Source organism: Alligator sinensis, unplaced genomic scaffold (assembly GCF_000455745.1).
Source record: "Alligator sinensis unplaced genomic scaffold, ASM45574v1 scaffold385_1, whole genome shotgun sequence".
In the NCBI taxonomy this organism is placed as follows: domain Eukaryota; kingdom Metazoa; phylum Chordata; order Crocodylia; family Alligatoridae; genus Alligator; species Alligator sinensis.
The window spans coordinates 351,778-359,304 of record NW_005842535.1 but is presented as its reverse complement, the minus strand read 5'-3'; the positions used below and the strand labels follow the sequence as shown (position 1 = coordinate 359,304).

At 46.4% G+C, this 7,527-nt stretch overlaps 1 protein-coding gene across 2 annotated transcripts in view; it reads left to right on the top strand.

The window, feature by feature from the left end:
• The window catches only part of LOC102386778 (homeobox protein PKNOX2), an 836,464-nt gene that overhangs the window by 500,291 nt on the left and 328,646 nt on the right, over window positions 1-7,527 (top strand). The window lies entirely within an intron of this gene.

Below are 7,527 nucleotides of genomic sequence, written 5' to 3'. Positions count from 1 at the left end.
TGCTTCCAGTTTTGGGCTCCACAATTCAAAAAGGATGTGGAGAAGCTTGAGAGAGTCCAGAGAAGAGCCACGCGCATGCTCAGAGGTCAGGGAAGCAGACCCTACGATGACAGGCTGAGAGCCCTGGGGCTCTTTAGCCTGGAAAAGCGCAGGCTCAGGGGTGATCTGATGGCCACCTACAAGTTTATCAGGGGTGACCACCAGCATCTGGGGGAACGTTTGTTCACCAGAGCGCCCCAAGGGATGACGAGGTCGAATGGTCACAAACTACTTCAAGATCGTTTCAGGCTGGACATAAGGAAGAACTTCTTTACTGTCCGAGCCCCCAAGGTCTGGAACAGCCTGCCACCGGAGGTGGTTCAAGCGCCTTCATTGAACACCTTCAAGATGAAACTGGATGCTTGTCTTGCTGGGATCCTATGACCCCAGCTGACTTCCTGCCCTTTGGGCAGGGGGCTGGACTCGATGATCTTCCGAGGTCCCTTCCAGCCCTGATGTCTATGAAATCTATGAAAACCCACCCCTCAGTAAGTCTCCTACACCAGTCACAAAGGAGAACATTATTGGTTACAGCGGGTAGGGTTGGAATAGGGTACAGCTTGATCATGAGTTTTGAGAGAGAGAGCAAGTTTCAGATGGTACAGCTCTTGTTTGTTCCTGAGTATCCCTCATGGCTGCTGCCTCCTCCTCCTGGCAGTCCTTAATTTATATAGCCCTTGTGACCCCATTTACTCAGTCCAATGGAGGTCAGCACCTGTTGGCTGTCAGCCAACCAATTTGAAATACATCACTAGTTGCCGGGCAGACTTTCGCCCACCAGGAAGGAAGCCCCTCACCCAGTCACCTAGGCAGAGAGAGAGCAGGTTTCCTCGCTCCCTCAGGAATGTATCCAGCTCAGGTTACCTAAAGAGATAGGGTAAGGATGTCTCTCTCTGCTGGGCCCATCCTTATCAAATTGTCACAGAGCAGAGACTTTGGGGAGAGACAAAGGTGGCTTCCTGCCACAGTGGCTAGTCTCAGTGCCAAGTGCCCTGAAGGCAGCCCTCTCTGGGCAGAGCAGGGCGCGGGCGGGTGGGTGACCTCACTGCTTCCCCTGTGCTGGCTGGAGCCCCGCTGCCTTCTTGCCATAAATCACTGGGCAGACGGGTCCCTGACTCAGGCAGGCCCCGTGGGTAGGGCGGCTGGGGCTGCGAACAGGTGTGCTTGTGACTGGTGGTTGTAGGCTGGCAGAGGCCATTGCAGCAGTGGAACAATGAGGCTGGGAAGAGCCAATGGCTTCCCTGGTGGAGCCTGCACAGTGCCTTGCTGGGAGCGGCAGGGCTAGGGCCATCAGGAGTGTAGGGCCTGGACCAGTGCCTGGGGCCAGAGCTGGTGGGGTGGCAGGAGTGCAGGGCCAAGACTGGCAGGTGGTGCAGAACCAATTATATTTATTTACATTAAATCCTATGGGGAAATGGGTTTCACTTAGCACTCGGTTTTTCCAGAACCAATTAAGAGAGCTAAGTGGGGGTTGTCTGTGGTATTGTATTCATCACCTACCTCTCAGATGAGCCACAGATTGCATAGTGGCTCATATTAGGAATATTGACATATCTTTGAAGATGGTATTGTGTTCTACACAATATCAGCTTTCTTTCTGTTTGTTTTTTAAAAGTGTCTACCTGCTATGATTACTAGGAAACCTTCAAAACATCTAAAACCCAGAAACAGGAATCTCTAACAAGGCCTGCTGGGAGACTAAGACATTTATGGAGCATAGTAGTATATCATTTAGGGTTGGGTAGTTTAGGGAAAAAAACCCTAATTTTAGAAGGCTCCTCTATTTCAGAAGGCAAAACTTTTTTTATAGTCCCCAAATCATTGGATTGTATGTATTATTTCAGTATTGAAGTTGGTTTACTTTGTATTTTCACTGAACCGTATTAGTGCATCCAGACAAGCATACACATGCAGTGTGGGGTCCGTTTCCCACTGCACAAAAAGCAGGAGCACACATTTGTGCCCCTACTTTTTTGTCCCAGAGCACACCCCTGCATGTGTGGTCCAGCAAGTGGCAAATTGACCCGGGTGGGGTAGGAGACGTTGGGGCTAGCACCTGTGCTGCCCCAGCAGACTTACCTGGGCTCCTGGGTGGCCTCCCAGAGCAGTAGCAGTGCTGATCCAGCCACTCAGCCAGCAGACTTACCTGGGCTCCTGGGTGGCCTGCCAGAGCAGTATGAGTGCTGATCCAGCCACTCAGCAGCTAGAACATGGCTCTGGCTAGCCAGGCTCTATTTCTGGTGGTGCACATTGCTTCTGTGTGCACCGCACCACTTATTTTAGCGGTGGAGTTTTTTGACTCTGGTATCTCCCAGTGTCAAATTTTGCCACTGAGCTGTGAATTAGCAGTGCAGTGAACAGATAGACATGTATTGCATGCAGTCTGTGACACCTCAAACAGCTTTGAGGCACCGTGAACCACATGTGCTTGCCCATCTATGTAAGTTTTGCTTTAGAAGGCCTGATTGCCTTGACCCTCACATCTACAATTTTGCTGTCATTGGAAGCTGGATTATTATAGGTAGTTGTTGCATAGCTGGTTTCTTGCATGTGCTCATATGAATACTGGTTAATTCTATAATCTCAACCTCTATACACTTTTGCTTTTGTTTTATTACTCTTGTGGTCCTAAGAGCTGGGGAAGCATTATTTAAGTGGAATAAAAAATATATTACTTCAGCCTGGGGATCATAATGAAATAGAGGCAACTTGAAATTATTCAAGTACTTCATATTTCTATTGCTCATGAATAACAAATTAAAATCAGCTTCCCTCAATCCAGCTCAAGATTTTATGTAAGTAGCAGCTGTTGAATTCCATCTGATCTTTGTATCCAGGTTTTCTCTCCACTTGATTGTGTTATGTGGCCCAAGTTGTCCTTTCGGTTCCTGCTTATTAACATTATATGCTACCCAATTTGTCTGCCATTGAAAATTCTCATAGTGCTGTACTGTGAAGCAAACCAGTAGGTCTAGCTGTGTATTAGTTTATATTAATTGTTAATTAGTGAATGTTCAGTCCTGCGAATTTCTGAGCCAACTGCTGTAGTCACCGCTGACAATTTGCTTTGATACATTTGACAGCAGAGTGAGGAGATTCGGACTGGAGATCAGGCTAAGGAGGTCTGGTTTAAGACTGGGTTGGTCTAACCCTGAGTCTGGTGTAAATCTAGTCTGCTGCTTCTTGATGCAGGTGCATAGTGTTTGTGCTGTTTTCTGTGATATTGGAGCAGGGGTCAGGGAAGGAGAGTGTGTGGCCTACACATATAAGTGTATTTACACAGTCCTTTCATGTGGCCAGAATCACATCTAATCCTCTCACTTAGTTCTGGTGATTTATTAGAATGTTAAAAAACCCTCTTCCTCATTAGGGTAAAATATTCTCCAGGTATGGACCTGGAGCTTAACTCAGGTAATGGAGGCTATACAGATCTAAGGGATTCTTAGTCAGTAAATATACATCTTGTTTTTGGTTATCTTGTTGTAAGTATAGATCCAATTCATGCTATGCTTCTCCACGTGAAATGGACATCCCGATGTATAACACACGTTAAATTGGCTAACAGTAGTATATAATCTCACCGCCCTTCAATGCAAATGTGACAGGTGGGTGGGACCAGAATGCCCAGCCTCTTAGCCCTGCCCCTTTTCCCCCTGTATGGTGTGTGATGTCACCAGCCCCACCCCCTGACCCCAGCCACGTGGTACATGACATCACCAGCCCCGCCCCCAGCCCCAGTCACGTGGTGCATGACATCAGCAACTGGTCATGTGGTGCATGACGTCACCAACTCGGCCCCCACCCCAGTCATGTGGTGCGTGACATCAGCAACTCCACCCCCACCCCCAGTCATGTGGTGTGTGACACCAATACCACATGGTCCACGACATCAGAAGGACAGCCCATGCAGACCCCAAAGCCCAATCCCTTATGCTGCAAGAACCGTCCCAGATCACGTGGTGCAGTTATGACTTATTGCCCAGGCCCCCGAAGCAGACATTGAGAATTTGGAAGAAGGTATCTTTGTGCCATGGTTTAAATTTGTCCTCAAGCATTTGAATGCACCACACAGGTGCTAGTGTTGGTGGGTGTGGGGGAAGTGGTTACCAGACATGTCTACACAGGAAGTGTAAAGGAAGTTTATTACTCTCCTGGTGAAGCTGGCAATTTTGGCGGGGTGAACACGCTTTTTGAAGTCACCAAAAGACAGAATAAGGTTCTGAAGAGAAGCAGGGTGGATGCTTGGCTTTCAGATCAGGATGCTTACACCCTACACAGACTGGCAAGAAGACATTTTAAAGAAACAAGACTGTTGTTTCAGATACTGATGCGGAATGGCAGGCAGATTTGGTGGATATGCAGCAGTTTTCCAAGCACAATGGTGGGGTTAAGTTCATCTTAACAACGATAGACATATTATCAAAGTATGCCTGGGCCATGGGTCTAAAAGACAAGTCAGGCGGTGAAATAGCTCGGGCCTTTAAAACCATTTTTACAGAGGGCCATGAACCTCAAAAATTACAGACTGATCAGGAAAAAGAATTTTTAAATAAGTCTTTAAGCAAGCTGTTAAAACAGTATAATATTCACCATTTTGTGACAAATAATGAAGTGAAAGCAGCGGTGGTACAGAGGTTTAACAAAACATTAAAATCAAAGATGTGGAGGTATTTTACAGCCCACAACACCTTTCGCTACATTGATGTGTTACCAGAGTTTATAAAGAGATACAACCACGGTTTTCACAGGACTATCCGCACCAGGCCTGTTGACGTGAACTTCTCAAACTCTCCATGGGTGTGGAAAGTCATGTATGGTAACTATTTTAAAATAAAACCAGCAGCACCTGTGTTTAGAAAAGGAGACCATGTGAGGGTGTCTAGGACCAAAGGGAGGTTTGAAAAAGGTTATGAACAAACATTCACCGATGAGATTTTCATAGTGGCTGAAGTCCTTAGACGCATGCAGACGCCTGTATACCACCTAAAAGATTATGAAGATGAACTATCAAGGGTTCTTTCTACCCTAAAGAACAACAAAAAATGAACCCCAAACAGGACAGAGTTTACAGGGTTGAAAAAAGTTCTAGCAATGAAAGGAAAGGGAAGAAAGAAGCAGTTGTTGGTGAAATGGTTGGGGTGGCCTTCTAAATGTAACAGCTGGGTGGAAGCCTCCCAAGTTTATAACATATAGGGGTACCTCAGTCAGAAGGCCGAGAGGTGTGATGGCGACTTTTACATTACTTTGCCCAGCAACGCTTGCACTGGCATTTTTCTACAGAACACCAGCTCAAGCTTTACTATACAGCTGGTTAAACCTCTGGATCTGCTGGGGAACTGGGAGGTAGGGTTAGCAGAAATACAATACCCGCACAGCTGGAACTACATCAATGAAAATACCCCTTTCAAAATCATTTCTGGGACTTGGGTGGAAGCCTCCCAAGTTTGTAACATATAGGGGTACCTCAGTCAGAAGGCCGAGAGGTGTGATGGCGACTTTTACATTACTTTGCCCAGCAACGCTTGCACTGGCATTTTTCTACAGAACACCAGCTCAAGCTTTACTATACAGCTGGTTAAACCTCTGGATCTGCTGGGGAACTGGGAGGTAGGGTTAGCAGAAATACAATACCCGCACAGCTGGAACAACATCAATGAAAATACCCCTTTCAAAATCATTTCTGGGACTAAAAAAATGGGGGGACAGTCTGCCTCAGGGGTATTATACAACCATCACAGAGTTACTGAATCTTATGAACAATACAATTACAACCAATCCTGCTCCACCCGAATTAGTTATGCACTATGACCAAGCATTTGGGAAAGTGAGACTTAAATCCAAAGATAACTCTTATCATTTTTATACTCATGGTGAGCTAGCCTATATTTTGGGAATGCTACCCGGAGTCTCTGTTAAAAATTACCTGTGGGTTCAATTTGCTGTATGTCTACACAGACATTGTGGAACATCAGTTTGTCGGGGAGTTTTTGGTACCTTTGCTATGCTGTGTTCCTGTCTGTGGGAGCAACAATGAGTTTGTCACCATCACATATGACAACCTGCATTATGTCCCCATCAGCCAGTGCCACGTTGACACAATCACCATTGAAATAAATACGGATCAGAACAAACATGTCTCATTTCGCTTTGGTAAGGTGATCGTTCAGCTTCACCTACGCCCCCGGAAGACTTTGAGATTTTAAAATAAGTAAAAGTACAATGGTGATGGTAAAAACTACGGGGACCCTAATTTGTACAGAAATTATTATAAAGCCCAGGCTGGGTATGGTCTTCCCAGATATCACGGGGTGCCCGTGATGTACAGGGCTGGTGTGGGAGGCATATTTCACAGCCTCTTTAGAAAAGCCATTCCACTTTTGAGAAGGGGTCTGGAGATTATTAAGCCCTACGCTAAAAATGCAGCACAAAACATAGCCAAAGATGTGATCAGTCACGTTTCCCAAGCTGTCCTAAATAAGGTGGTCAAGCCAGCAAAGCAGGAGGGATCCGGCCTCATGTATATTCAAAGAAAGAGCCTTAAAAGAAGGAGAGATGCACCAGACTCCGGACGCGCAGGACCTCAACCCCTTAAAAAGAAGAGGGTAAGTCAACAGGGCCACCAGACACAAAAAACCAAGAAGCAGCATGGGAGAAAGAAGGTGCGTTCTCCTGGAGGAAACAGAAATATATTTTAACTGCCATGGCCTTTGTTCACTGCGGGTCTGAAGAATGTGCCAAATCTGAACTGGATGTGTTTCAAATAGCCCCTACGCAGACCTGCATTGAGAACAGCCTGTATATTGAGATTCCTCCACTCTCAGCTATTACCGAGTCCAGCCCCCTTGATTTTTTCATAGCTGGGAATGGCGAAGATTACATGGATTTGAACAATATGCTACTGTACCTTTGCTGCAAGATTGTAAAAGGCGATGAAACTGATCTTGATGCCAGGGCAGCGGTGGGTCTGGTGAATTACCCACTAGCCTCTGTCTTCAGTCAGCTGGATGTCACTCTGGGAGACCATCTCATCAGCCAGAGCAACAACTGTTACCCTTACGGAGCTTTCATCGAATTGGTTCTCAAATACAGCAACGACACCCTCACCACCCAATTTTCTGCCGGCCTGTTTTAAAAAGATACCCCAGGGCATCATGAAACGGTCACACAGGATGGCGATAATCAGGGGTTTCAGAGATGGGCAAACCTGACAGACCAGAGCAAAAAGATAGAGCTGCTTGGTCTGCTTGATTTTTTTTTTCAAGAAAAACTTGCTGAATGGTGTGGATGTGAAAATTAAGCTGACACACAGCAAGGATGCCTTCTGCTTGATTGGCACAGCAGCGGCTGGGCCATGTAAACTAAAAATCACATCTGCCTCACTTTTTGTGAAAAAAGTGAAGGTAGCCCCGGGCGTCCAACTGGGCCGTGCAGAGACCTTGCTTACAGCCAATGCTAAATACCCTGTAGACCGCATGGGTATGGAAGCGG